Source organism: Sceloporus undulatus, chromosome 6, assembly GCF_019175285.1.
Source record: "Sceloporus undulatus isolate JIND9_A2432 ecotype Alabama chromosome 6, SceUnd_v1.1, whole genome shotgun sequence".
Lineage (NCBI taxonomy): Eukaryota > Metazoa > Chordata > Lepidosauria > Squamata > Phrynosomatidae > Sceloporus > Sceloporus undulatus.
Window position 1 is genome coordinate 38,808,573 of NC_056527.1, and position 14,691 is coordinate 38,823,263.

General features: G+C 42.2%; 1 pseudogene; it reads right to left on the reverse strand.

Moving 5' to 3' along the window:
• LOC121932947 overlaps positions 1-13,111 on the reverse strand; it is a 28,570-nt pseudogene extending 15,459 nt beyond the window's left edge.
• Positions 13,112-14,691: the final 1,580 nt, after the last annotated feature.

Below are 14,691 nucleotides of genomic sequence, written 5' to 3' on the forward strand. Positions count from 1 at the left end.
ATCTATCTATCTATCTATCTATCTATCTATCTATCTATCTATCTATCTATCTATCTATCTATCTATCCATCCATCTCTTTATTACCTGCAGATGCAAAGGTGTATTTTGTTGAATTCTGATTTGTTAATGAGATAAACAACATCTAAATTCCAAGAACCATTGCTGAACATTGCTCAATACAAGAAGAAACGCAAACTATCTCACAGCTAATAATTCTTTTCCTTGTTCTGTTGGATGATTTCTCCTTAGTATTTTATTTCATTTTATCATTAGGATATTGAAAATAAACCAAGATAGAGTAAGCTAAGGCTAACATGTATGGCTAAACTCAAGTGATGCATTATTATGTGGACATAGCTCTCTGATAATTTATCAGATAATTTATTATTCCCTATAGGTATTCCAGTGGTGTAAAAGATAAAAGGCAGTATGTTGTATTACTAATGGCCACAAGAGGACACAATTTCCCAGAGAACCCCATTTTAATTAAAGCAAAGTGGTTCAGGGAGAGCATAAGATCTTCAGCAAAGTAAACTGTTACAATAATGCTTTGGCAGAAATATGCATCATGTATGCTTCTTCTTGTCTCTCTGGGGAGAAAATCTAGGATGAATTTTTAAACCTCTATGGAATTATTTAGGATTTGCATGAGTGTTTCTGGTAATGTGTTTAGTTGTTCTTGTGCACTTTTTAACATTAATAGTAGATTCCTGGACTCCCCCCCCCCAAACAATTAAGAGTAAATAGTTACTGTACTGCAGCATCCACAGAAGTCATAGAGATGCTAGCTCTTATTTACTATGGCTTTAATCACATGTCCCTTTATAACAATTATTAAGGCATGGATTATGCCATAATTTAAAAATATTAAATTAAAATGATTTCTTTTAAAAAAGTAAAGTGTTCTTATTGAAATTCCAGGCCAAATTAGGTTATAATGTCTATAGCACAATACTTTCTATGTTAGTTCACAGTTCATCCCTTGTTAATTCAATAGAATTTACTTTGTCATGCAAGTGTTTGAAACCCTAGCTATTGTACAATATTAAAATCATAGCACTAGACGGTACATAGCCCAGTCCCTGCCACTGTAGGAAACCACAGCTAAAGCATGTCTAACAGACAAAGGACATCCAAAATCTATTTAAAGGCCTTCAAAGCTGGAGAGGCCAATAGCATTCCATTGTATCATACATTATAGATAAACAATATGATTTAGTATTCATAGTAATGGATTAAGATCAAGGTTCACATCCTTCCTTGCTCACTGGTTAGTATATAAATGGCCCAGCTGCTCTTGAACTGGTGCCCTCCAGAGGTGTTCAAGAAACTACAATCCCCATCACCCTCAAAAGTTTGTTTGTTTATTAGAGTTAGGCTCTGCTTTAGCTCAGGGTGGAAGTTATAGCACAGTACATCTTAGCTAAATTTACAAGCTGATGTGAGGGTGAAAAGTGGGTATAATATAATATGATGTATGATACAATGCATTGCTACTGGCCTCTCCAGGTTTGAAGGCCTTTAAAGCTTGCACAATTGTCTGGGCTGCTTGAGTGAATCCCTTAATGTTTACACTACTGAAACATGAGGGTGGGTAGGTTTTGGGGGAAATGGAGAAAATGTTTTTTCAATTAAAAAAAGCCTCAGCTAAAAGATATGATGATATTCCAGTAACAGAATCCTTGTTGGCCAAAACTTTTGTGATGCCCAGATCTGACGGAGTGGCCAGATTTCATGTAATAATGGAATATAAATTGAGAATTGTGTGTGTGAAATAGAGGGAGAGGGGCAGGAACAGGGGTTATTATTTGGATGTTGGAGAGCAATTTCCCCAAAGTGACCAATAAGTGCATGGCTGAATGGAAGATCTGAACTCAGGATTGACTTTCTCCTTTTGACCATACTGACTAAAATCCATGCATGCATACTGCCCAAAATGGACTTCATTTGTTTACAACAGCAAATAGGTAAGGTATTTCCACCATAACTGGAATTTATGGGGGGCAAGGGCATTGAGGTAAAAAGCTAGGTAAATATTTTTTGCCCTAAAAGCAAGCAGTAGTCAAAGGCTGGTGTGAGTGAGAAGGAACAGAAACTTGTTTTCCCACTATGCACATATGCCCTTATGGGTAAATGGAAATATTTTCCAGCCAGCCTAGCTGATTGGAAACCAGTCCTGGAATGATTCCAATTCCTCTTCCCAGTACAGCTAAGGACCACACAAGCAGATCAGCCTAGGCTTTGTGAACTGGCAAAGGGGAAATACCTGGAGAAATTTAAGAAATGCAAATGGAGATCAGGTTCATTTTTAGTGTGATTAACATGGTTCCTCTCTAGACATTGTTTACCTTCTATTAGGATGCTTACTCTTCGAAGAAATACTTTTCATGAAGGTATACTTGCAAGGCCTTACTAGCCTGATGCTGATGTATTTGGACTATTTCACTCTGTGATGGGGTATGCTATTTATTGGTTCGACATGTGTCGGGTAAAGACCTAAGTGTAAGGAGTGGATTCACAATAGGTTGCTTGGAATCAATATTCCTAACAAGTGTGTTTCACCTTCTGTACAGTTCAAGTGTTTCCTTGTCTGCCATCTGAATGTATGCCCAATCATGAGTCTTTCCAAGATGAAGTATTGATGGCAGAAATTAGATACTCTCATGTGATCTATTCCAGAGATGAGAATCAGGTAGCCCTACAGGTGTGATTGGACTGCTATTCCCATCATCCCTAATCAGCTTAGCCAGTGGTGAATGCTGGGGACTGTATTTGATCAACATCTTGAGGTCTGTATGATTACCAGTCCTGCTTAATTCTAGCCATTATATTATTGATCGTGACTGCAACTCCACACCCTTCTCCTTCCATTAGGTCAATAGTGTGTAGTGTGGAGCTTTACAGGATGCAAGACAATGGAACTTTCTGCGTCAAGGAATTTTCAGTTTAAAGTTTGACATGGAAAGCAACAGCAGAAGAAAATGAGAGTGAATCAATATATTGAGATGCATACTTGTTTCAATTATATTTACTGTGGCTTAGTGTCTTGGCTTGCTGTTTTCTGCGGGAGAATTTGTGCCATCCATGCTTCCTTTTATATGTGTAATCAGCATCATCCTACTACTTCTCAGACTATCAAAAAGAAAATATCTCTCCACATGAGTCTGGCCACATTTTGAGATCTTCAGGACAGAGATTTGTCTTGGTCCCACCACCTTCAGCCTTTCAGAGAGAAGGACATAAGAAGGGGGCTTCTTGGTGCTTCCAGGCTATGGAACGCCTTCCCAAGGTTGCTCCCTCTCTGTTATCCTTCACCCAGTAGAAAAATAACCTCTTAAAAAGAAAGGCTTTGGGCCTCTGACTGCTATGGAAGGATCTTTTAATGAATGTATGTGTATTCATTACTCTTGGGTGGCGGTGGTGGGGGGATGGCTGTGTTTTAAAATGCATTTAATTTGTTTTAATTCATAGTTTGGTTATGAGTGCTGATTTGATTGTTTTACATTGTTTGTGAATGTTAAAACTGGTTGATTTGTGAGATATATTTTGTTTTAATTCATGTTGTGCCTCACCTTGAGGCCTGCTGTGCTGGGAAAAAGGCAGAGTATTAAATAAAGGAAGCAAGGGTAGGGAATCTGAGTGGACACTGCCAAATTAGAGCTTGGCATTAAATTTAAGAAGAATGAAAATAATAGCATACTGAAGCCACCCATAATTTAGCAATGGCAGAAAGATGCTTTGGGACTCAGAGCATCATCCCACCACATCTTGCCTATGGATGTCTTTAGCATGTTATTATAGTCATTCTTTTAGTAACTTTCTCAGATCTGCTTCAGCTATTGTTTGACTACATCTCTCACCAGTCCCAGGCAGCATGGCCAATGGTTGTGAAAGATGGGATTTGTAGTCCAGCAACATCAGGGTAATAAAAAATTCCCACTTCTGGTTGGTGTAGATCAACCAAAAGTAGTTGTAGTGGAGAAAACTGAATTCCATACTGTCCTTTATATTTCTTCATCTTTCACAGTTACTCCAGTTTGTTGCTTTTGGACATCTCATGGGAAGCTGTTGTCATCAGACAACAAACAGAAGGTCCAGGCCACTTGGGTAAACTCATACATTCATTTCTAAGGGCATTCCCACCCTCCTCTCTTCCTTAGATCTGAGAAGGTGCTTGCTGTCTTAAACTTGGGGTTTTTAACAGCATCAACCAAGTCAGGCATCTCACTTAGTGCACCACAATTGAACCATACTGGGGAGGCTGAATTCTGTGATGCTTCAGACTCATGTTTAGAGAGCAGGGGACAGCTCAACTGGGATCATATAAAATGAGAGACCATTACTCTTTCTTTGGACCCTATCAAACTACAGACTCCAGCCTTGTTTCTCTGCCTAACATGTGTCTCTTCACAGTCTGAATCTGCAGACTGGCTGTCCCTGCTTGGAGATTCCTGACTAGCCTTCAGGCTATTAGCCATGCTTTAGTAATGGTGCTTCCCAGTTAGGGAAGCAATGGTCATATTGTAGTAGACAAGTGATTTCTCTAAATGTACAGATAACTTAATCAGCTGGATAGCTTGTGACCTGCAGGTAAAGGAAAATACACCCTCTGTACATTAAACAGCATGAACAAAACCCAAGAGAAGAGTCTGTGAGTACTGTGATAATAGAGGACACTGATAATGGTGTCAAAGGGCAGTCTACTGTTATCACTCACATTCAGCTTTGCATTACTTTTGTCCTGTTTTGGTGCTAAACCAGAAGCATTGGCCAAATGACAATAGCATTCAGCAGCATTTAATAATGTAACTAACCCTTTGTTGAGATAAGGCCTTGAACTGGAATAGAGACCCTGTTGTAAAACTGACTCCAAACTAGCCAGCTTTATCTCTGCAATCGTACTTAGGTTATGAAACTTTCTAATTCCTGATCTACTGTTAGAGGTGTTTTGTTTTGTTTTTCGTTAGTTTATTTGTTTCCTATTAACTACAGTGCAAATGGCCAATGTATTTCTTAATGACAATGGATGTTTTATGTCATCAGAAACTCTGAATTTATATTGGAATGCACTTTATGTCATAGCATGAAGCCATGTAACTGACATCATTTTTCAAGCAGCCATGAAAAGCACAAAAAGAGTGCCAAAAACATATTCCAAGGAACATACAAAGAGAGCTCCAAACAGTTCAGAAGTGTCATTTGTAACTATGGAAGACTGGCAACATATGCATTAAATGTACATCATTAATTCCAAGTCAGGTTTGGAGCCTATAAAATCAGAACACACATCAAAGTAGGCAATGCATCCAGGGCAATTGATATGAGAGGAAAATAAGATCTCATTCTTTAGCCTTGTTGATTTAATATTTTTTTTGGTGTCACATTTTTTGTGGTTTTTTTTAAAATATATCTAGCCTGTATTTTGCCAAGGCCCATATTGTCAGAAAAATATGAGCACTGTCTTACTACAATCACACATATATTAAAAAAAACCAAACTGGATTCCATCCTCAACTGGCAAATTTATTTAACTCCAATATCTGTGATTATAATTCTAGGGTTTACAAGAAAACTTTTCACATGTTGAGGAGGTGAATGGCTGCACATACAGTGCTGATGTGCACACTGACTGTACACTCCACATCTACTCATTTGGGACAAATGAGAAGGGCCCTTCATGCAGACTGATGTATGTCTTTTTATGTCCTCCATGTGAAAGGTGGTTGTGGGCTAATAGGAACTTGCTCTATGTGTGTATGCAAATATGCAAAACCTCTTCTCATGTGTTTTAAACACATGGGGGTGGAGTGTGTGGCTACCAGGTACAGTAGAGATATGGACAGGGATGGTCCACAAGTTCCTACAACCTCCTTGTATGTATAAATGGGTTCATCTGAAACCTCTTCCCTAAGATTTTTCTTCAAAGATTTATATATACCATGCCCAGCCTTCTCCAGTTTGGGTCCCTTGAGATGTCCCAGACTGCATAATTCCTAGCCTTAGGCCACAGTAGCTGGGACTGATTGGATTTTGAATTCAAAAGGTCTGGACAGTGCCAATGGTACTGTGGGTCATTTGTCTATTGGTCATTGCTGTGGCCATTTGTCTATCGAGTACCAACAGGGCTACTATTCTTGTTAAGCACTTTCATTTTTGAAGTTTAGGAATAATGCATATTACTACAGCAGCATGCTGTCTTTCATTAGATGCTTTGAATATCAGTTTGGCAATGAGCAGTCTTAATGAGCTGTGAATGAAATGTAATGCTTTTGATAAATCTTTAGTATCTTCATGTTCTGCAAAGAAAGTTTTGAGCCCATCCTCTGACACTGTCAGTCACTATTTATTTAGTTTACAGACTGGAAGTCTGTGTGCATCTGCCTTAATCTCTGCTAGATCGGGGCTGCGGCAACTGCATGCTGTGGCCCAAATCTGGCCTTTCTGCAGTGTAAAAAGGAGCTGCAAAAAGTGAATGGAAAGGGTTCTGTAGCTGCCGGCACCGCAGCTTTATGGTGCTGCTTTGGTGCTGCATCATCTAGATGCAGCACTAGAGGAGTGCTGTGATGCTGCACGCCATGTGGTGTAGCATGCAGCATCACGCCAGCCTGGGGGCAGAGTCAGGTTGGCCAAGGATGCTGGTCTGCACAGCCCCTACATCTCCCATTAAGTTCCTCAACTGGAACCATTTTATAATTCAACCAAATCAACTAGCACAATATCATAGTTGCCAGCTCATGCTACTTTCAAATTCATATATCAATATCAAGAGAAAGGTTTAGGCTATTTAGATAGTAGCCTCTTGGATCTGGATTTACTCTCTTACCAATTTACGGTAATAGAGATCAGGGTTGCACAAGACTATGGCTAGTGTCTCTGTGGAGTACCAAGCACACAACTGTTTATAATAGTGATGTGCACTAGACTTGCTTGTGATATGCACAAGACTTGCTTGTTAATCTGCTACAGCAGCTGAGGGGAAAGAAATAGGGCATGGCTTTGTTTTAATAGTTTAGTATTGTGATAGGGTGTTAGTTATGGAACTGTCTACTGGATCTGCCCTACAAAGTCCCCCCCCTTTTCTTTTTTTCTTTTTTGGCTGCAGGATTGTAAGAGGCAAAGGATATATTGCTTGGCTAATGCTTAATTCCACATCCGCCCATGATTAGCAGTTGTGTTCTGTGTATGGAGGAGATATGATCTTAAGAGGAGCTAAAATATCAGCTTAATGATCATTTGGCAAAGTTTCCAGAGATCTGATAAAACTTTTTTTGGAAATTCAACACCAGCTCCAATGCAGAATAAAATTAATTCCATACTATCATTGCTTCCCTTCCTCTCAGAAGGCCTTTCTTCCTCAGCTTCTTACAGATGATTCTTCTCATTTTCAGGCCTAACTAAGCAGTGAACAAAAAAAAAAGTCATATAATTCTGGTGCATATTTTTAAAACTAGCACAATGTTCATCTAAAGAGTAATTTTGGACAGGGGTGGGGGAAAAGAAACTGCTTGATGAAAATTTGATGCAACAGCTTGGCTTACTGTCCACCTTCAAGAGACTGTTTTCAGTTACCTTTTCAGAGCTTGGAAAAAGTTACTGTTTTGGAGTACGATTCCCAATGGTCATACTGGCTGGGGGATTCTACTCCACTCCCCAGATAACTTCTCCACTAAATAGTGGATTTTATACTAAGGGTACTCACAGTCTAGCTAGAACTGATGTTATTAGTCAAGTGCTTCTCACAAGCACACATACTGTCAAGTCCAGTATGCAAAGAGATCTTGTAGCACCTTTGAGACTACGTGAAAGATGTAGCATAAGCTTTTGTAGACTTGGTCTACTTCCTCAGATGCATGGAGTGAACCCGTGCCCAGGAAGGACCTTTATAACCAAACTGTATGAACAGCCACAGAAATGCCAAACTTGTGGGTCTGGTGATGAAGTGGCAAGTTCATTTTCAAATATGGTCACTGAGGGACAAAGAAGGAGGGAAAGGATTGCTTAAAGCCAGGGTGGGCAGATGACCATATGACCAATGGAGAGAGTTTTGTAATGTGGTATGTGCAGGCAAGAGCCAGGAAAAAAAGATATAACAAACTTGTTAAGAGCATCCTCCTGAGGCTGGACTGTTAACCAATGTAATAATATGTGCAGTGTGTGAGGAAGCCATGGTCTGTTCAAGCCACTGTTGATGGACTGGAGTTTGTGTATATTTTCTAATTCAGTTGTTTCTCTTTCCACTCTTCCTTTGCAGATTTGTTTTGTTTCATTTTGTTTTGTTGTTGTTCAAGGACCACTGCCCTGAAATCAGAGAGGCACTGCCCAGGTCAAGTCCAGGTTGCTGATATCATTTGTTAATATCCAGCAGATATCATACAGCTTTATGACTGTATGAAACAGGCAAGAGAATATCATGTAAAAGTCATATCAAAAAGACAAAAAAAAATAGTTTTCTGCAAATGGTGTCTAGTTTTATAGAAAGGTCTTCTTGCAGGTGTGACATGGCCAGCCTGTTCATTCACCTTCAGTCAAGGTTTACACATTTAGTGTTAAGCTCCTGGTTCCTACCTGCCATTACACCTCCCCCACCCCACCCCCCGCTGTAAAATTCTGATTTAGTAATGTAACATTGAGAGTAATTCATTCCAATACTGAAGATATTATGTATTCAAGGTGACTTTTCTTTCATTAAGAAAAACAGGGAAAACCCAACCATATTTGTGTTGTGTGACCAGAGCTTGCTTACATTATGAAGCACTTTGCTTAAAATGAGGTGGCGTATATAGCATTTACTGTAAAGCTCACTAGATAAAGTGATATAGAGACCAAAACAATAGTTGTATGAAAATAAGTACAGTATAGATTTATGAATCCACACAGTGAATGTGTCTATGTCCCAATTAGTGATTTCTACAGTGACAGAATAAAATATACTCCCATTACTGGGCAGACAAGGACTAATAGTTTGATTTATTTTGAGCTGTTAGCTCTCTTTCCTTTCCTTTCTTTTTTGCAGCAAATGGTCTAGCATGTGAAATGTCCCTGTTTTATCATGAAATTGATGTTCCAGGTCAGTCTCTATGGGAAAAGACATCCAAATAACCCAGAGAGCAGATATACCAAGATCGATGGTAAAAAAAGAAGGGATGTTTCATAAAAGGAACACAAATGAATTATGAATATGGAAGAAGGAGTAGCACTAAAATAATCTTGCTAGCTTTGACTAAAAGTACAGTATGGATAAAATGTATATGAGAGACGGATCCTGATTCCAGAAAGATATATTATCAGAAATGCTAGGGTGTTTTTACTGGCAGAGTTCCAGACCTCTACTGTGGTAACAACACAACACTCCAGATATTTTTTTTGATGGGTTTTTTGGGCTATGTGACCATGTTCTAGAAGACTTTATTTCTGATGTTTCACCAGCATCTGTGGCTGGCATCTCCAGATATTGCTGGACTGGAATTCCAATAATCTTTTGCCATTGGCTAAGGATGCTGAAACTTGCAGGCCAACAACATCTGGAGGGCTGCATGATTTCCACACTAAATAGCAAGAATAGAATTTGGTTCATATCAGAAATGCTGTTTCTAAGCACAGTAAAAGCACAGTCCTTTAGCCTGTTTCACATAATGGCTAGCTAGCCTATGGCCATGAAAAGCCCACCGGCAGAAGATGAATATGTTTAGTACCCTCCCTTTTACATTCTGCAGAAACTGATACAGAAAGTAACATTACCTAGTAACTCTTGTTACTTTAACTTTTGTGAATTTGCCCAATCCACTTTTGAAGCCATCCACGTTGTCAGCTATCACCAGACCCTGCAGAAATAAATTCTTTAGCGAGCTGCATGAACTTTCCTGTGCACTGAATCCATTCCACTTCAGTGGCTGAACCCAACTTCTTAACATTATGGAAGAGAGAGAATAGTTTCCCTACTCACGGTCTTAACACCATGAGCATGGCAGACATTTTACAAAGCTTTACTGTGTTCTCTCTTGCTTGCCTTTTCTCTAAACTGAAAAGGCTCCCAGTTGAGGAACACCCATGATTTGTTTATGTTTGTTCAGTTTAGGTTTAGGATGGTTCAGTTTTACCACGTTCAGTGAAAGCAGGTAATAGCAAAGAGAAAGGAAACAAATACTACAGTGAGGATGGATAGATGGATCAAGTTACAAGCAGTGTGGTTCAGGCATAGTATGTGGAAATAAACATCTGAAAGCAAACAAATCCAGAACTACTTCTTGTGACATAAAAGGAACAAATCTTATTGTCCCTTACTGATGTTAAATTTATTTCAGCAAAAGCTTTCACACACTACAACCCAGTTCCTCCGATGTATGCAAGTTCATGCTCAAATAAATTTGGTTAGTCTTCAAGGTATCACAAAAACTTTTCTTTTTCTATCAAAACAGACTAATATGTGTAGCTCTTTGAAAAGTAGTTCACCAGATACACATTCTGACATGGAAGTCAGTCTTCACTGGAAAAAAAGATGTGTATCACAAATCTCATTTTTGCCTTGTTGGGACACATGAGCAGTAAACTGATGTACAAGGTGCTTCCTGATACATATACCCAGAGTCATAGAAAAAAGGACATCTGTACAAGTCTTCATACATTAGGCTAAGTGCTTAAAACAACATGAATTGTGTGAATGGAATGGACTGAAAGTATATGGTCTCATCCCCTCAGTTTCATTTCTTCAAAAATGTGAACTCATCCCAGTTTCAGCTCCTTCAAGGCATTGTGTGTGACAGAATGATACAGGATCTGATCTAATATTGTAATTCAGTTTAGTGAAACAAGATTTCAATTGATTCTTGCAAAAATCCAAGCTTTCACCTTTTTTTAAAGTAGAAAAGGGATGTGTATGGTCCTGGCTACCTGCCCATATCTCCTCCACCCCAAATGAGGATCTCTTCCATTAGTGTGGTTGTGCCAAACACTAAATTGTCTTCATTTTCTGCCTGTGCTAAAATACACAGAAGTGTGCATTCATATCACATGCCTCATAGGCCACCCCTCTGAAAGGATTGGGTTTTCCACCCCAGTCCCCTCTTCTTATATGATCCCTTACCTCCCTCTTCCTGCTGAGACTACTTGGGGTTTTCAAAATGGCTCTTTAGATAACAAAGACCAGTTTAATGTTACTAGGACTTTGTTGTTGTTATGTGCCTTCAAGTTGTTTTCAACTGATGGTGACCCTAAATCGAAACTATCTTGGGGTTTTCTTGGCCAGATATGTTCAGCAGGGGTTTAACCTTTGCCTTGTTCTGAGGCTGAGAGATTGAGACTTTCCCAAGATCACTCAGTGGGCTTCTATGGCCAAGCAAGGATTTGAAGCCTGGCCTTTAGTGTCTTATTCCAGTACTCAAACCACTACAGACTGTCTGCTCATCCTTTCCTACTCAATCTAAGAATAGCATTCTGGAATATTTGGACCCACAATGGAGTGTTCTGATTAAACCTCTCAATGGGGCTCATTTTTGAAGAGACTTGTATAGTTGTTAAGAGACTGAGGTTTTGTTCCAGCCCCTCCTCTAGAATTCTCCCCCTCCTCCTGTTGTTGTTGTGTGCCTTCAAGTCATTTCTGATTTATGGCAACCCTAAGGCCACCCTAAGACCACAACCACAAGGTTGTGAATTCGATCCCAGGGCTCCAAGGTTGACTCAGGGCTCCAAGGTTGCATCCTTTCACAGGTCGGTAAAATGAATACCCAGCTTGTTGGGGGCAATTGGTTTACAGATTGTGAACTGCTTAGAGAGCGCTGAATTCACTATTAAGTGATATAGAAATATAAATACTAAATGCTATGATTTCATGGGGTTTTCTGGGGCTGAGATTATGTGACTCACCCAAGGTCACCTGGTAGGGTTTCCAAGGCTGAGCAAGGAATCAAACCCTGATCTCCAGAGTCCAAGTCCAAGTCCTCAAACCACTACACCAGAATGACTCTCATCCTCCTACCCTTGACTTTATTCAGGTTCCCTTCCTCCATTCCAGCCCTTCGCCCTCCCTCCCCTTTGCCATCCAATGCCCCTCTTTTAAGAAAAGCCTGCGGAGCATGAAAAGAGAACAGCGTCCAAGGGGCATCCTTCACTTGCCCTCACTTGCCATTCTCGCCTCAGATGGTCTTTTCTCTATGAAAGAAACCTCCCCGTCGGGGATTTCGTTGCAAAAACGTTTAGCATTTATAATCCAACAAGCTGCCAAGATCCAGGGCCTTCTTATCGATGACAGATCCGTTCTTCTTTCTCTTGAGTTGGAGAATCCAGCCAGAAGGAAATTTCTGGCTGCTAGGAGCAAACTTGCGGCTGCTTCTTTCCAGTCTGGGCATTAAGTTCCTTTTGTGGACTAGCTCTCCCAGATTGCTGGTTGGGGGGATTCTGGGAGTGCTAGTCCACAAAAACTGACTGGCTGGGAGGACATTCTGGGAGTAATAGTCCACAAAAGTTGGCTGGCTGTAAGATATTCTGAGAGTACTAGTCCATAAAAACTGGCTGACTGGGGTAATACTCTGGGATTAATACAGTAGTCCACAAAAATTGACAGTGGGGGGGGGGGGGGGGCTGGGAGAGCTGGTCCAAAAAAGCTGGCGGGGGGGGGTGTTCAGGGAGTACTAATGCACAAAATCTGACTGGCTGAGGGGATCCTGGGAGTGGTAATTCACAAAGGCTGGCTGGCTGGCTGGGGGACATGGGAATGCTGGTTGAGGGGATTCTGGGAGTGCTAGTCCACAAAAGCTGTCTAACGGGGATTCTGGGAGTGCTAGTCCACAATAGCTGGCTCTTTGGAGGGGATTATGGGACTAATAGTCCAGGAAAAGACCTTGCCTAGGCTGTCTCCTTTCCATCTGGCCCTGCCCCCTGGGGCACCTGCTCCTCAGTCCCTCCTGTGCCCAGGTGGCCTTGCTGTCCCTCTCCCATCAGTCTCTACCTGGCACCCCCACCACCTCCTCCTGCTCCTGCCCCCCGCAGCAACTCGGTCATGAAGGCGATGTAGACGATGGCCAGGCGCAAGGTCTCGATCCGCGAGAGCCGCTTCTCGTAGGCGAAGGTGGGCACCTTCTTCCTCAGCTGGTCGAAGGCCTCGTTGAGGTTGAACATCCTTTTCCTCTCGCGGACGTTCGCAGCCTGGCGCTGTCGGTGGGTGATGACCCTCTTGCGCTTGGCTCTGCCCAGGAGAGCCCTCTTCTTCTTCTTCCTCCTCCTGCCCTCCTCCTCCTCCTCCTCCAAACCTAGCAGCCCTTCTTCTTCTTCTTCTTCTCCTTCTTCTCCCCCTGAAGCCCTGGAGAACCCTCTCTGGCCTAAAGGTGGCCCTGAGGTGGAGAAAGCATAGAGGTCCCCCATCTGCCGTCGGGGCTGAGCCTCTTCCCGAAGGTGGCCCCAGAGATCCAAGAGAGGAGAGGCTCCCCGGCCTCTTTCCTGGGGATGATGGGGCTGGGAGTAGTGAGCCATTGCTTGCCTTCTTCATGGAGAAGAGACGTCCTCCCCGTCCAAGGCTTACATGGCTACCCTCTCTGCCAGCTTCTGGAGCCTTGACTTGGGCGACAGGCGGGCGGTTATTCTGATCCCCCCCCCCCAATCCCTTCTAGGCTTTATAAACCCAAAAGAAAGAGGCAGAGAGAACCGGATTAAGGGTTTAAGAGGCGGATGAGATGAGAAGAGACAGGCCAGGCCCCCGGGGTCCAAAGGGAGGAAGACTGGTGCCTACTTGTTTGGCCAGAGGTCCTTTCTTCCGATGCCACCCGGATTTGCCTTCTCCAGCCTTCACCAAAAGGAATTCCTCCTTCCTTCCTTCCTTCCTTCCTTCCTTCCTTCCTTCCTTCCTTTCTCCCCAGCTTGGATGGGGCTGAGGAGGGCCTGCTTGGAAGGGGAGGAAGAAGAGGATCCAGAGAAGGGAGAAAGAAGGCTTTTGAAGGGAGATCAGGCCAAAGGAGGGGATGGCTTTAAGGATGCCCTGAAGAGGGAACCAAGGGGTCACAGGGGAATGTTTGCCCCGTCGCCCAGCGCAATGGGAACGGAATGGCCGGATCTCCATTTGCCTAAGTAAGCAGAGAAGGGACTGGGAAAGGCGGGTGGGAAGAGGGAAAGAAAAGCCCCCCTTCCATTGGACTCATCTCTCTCTCTCTCTCTCTCTCTCTCTGCTTGTCACACACACACACACACACACACACACACACACACACACACACACACACTTTTCTACTGGCCAGAGGTGTGAAAACAGAGGCCTAGCAGGGCAGGCAAACAGAGGTTCACACAAGGAAACCTTCCCTGTCCAGTCTTGAAACACTTACTCCAGGGAGAGGATGGCTGTGGCTGAAAAAAGGGAGGTTCACAGAGAAAAGGGAGAGCCAGCATAGTGGTTTGAGCGTTGGGCTATGACTCTGGAGACCAGGGTTCGAATCTACGTTCAGCCGTATAAATGCACTGCGTGACCTTGGGCCAGTCACACTCTCTCAGCCCCAGAGAAGGGCCCTGGCAAAAACCCTTCTGGAGAAACCTGCCAAGAAAACCCCATGAAAGGTTCTGCTTTAGTCGGAAACGACGTGAAGGCACACAGCAACAAGGGTCGCAATAAGTTAGAAACGACTTGAAAAGCACACAACAAAAGCAATAACCAACAGAGAAAAGAAACGTATTAGATGTACAAACACAGCCTCCCCCATTTGAGGCCATATTCA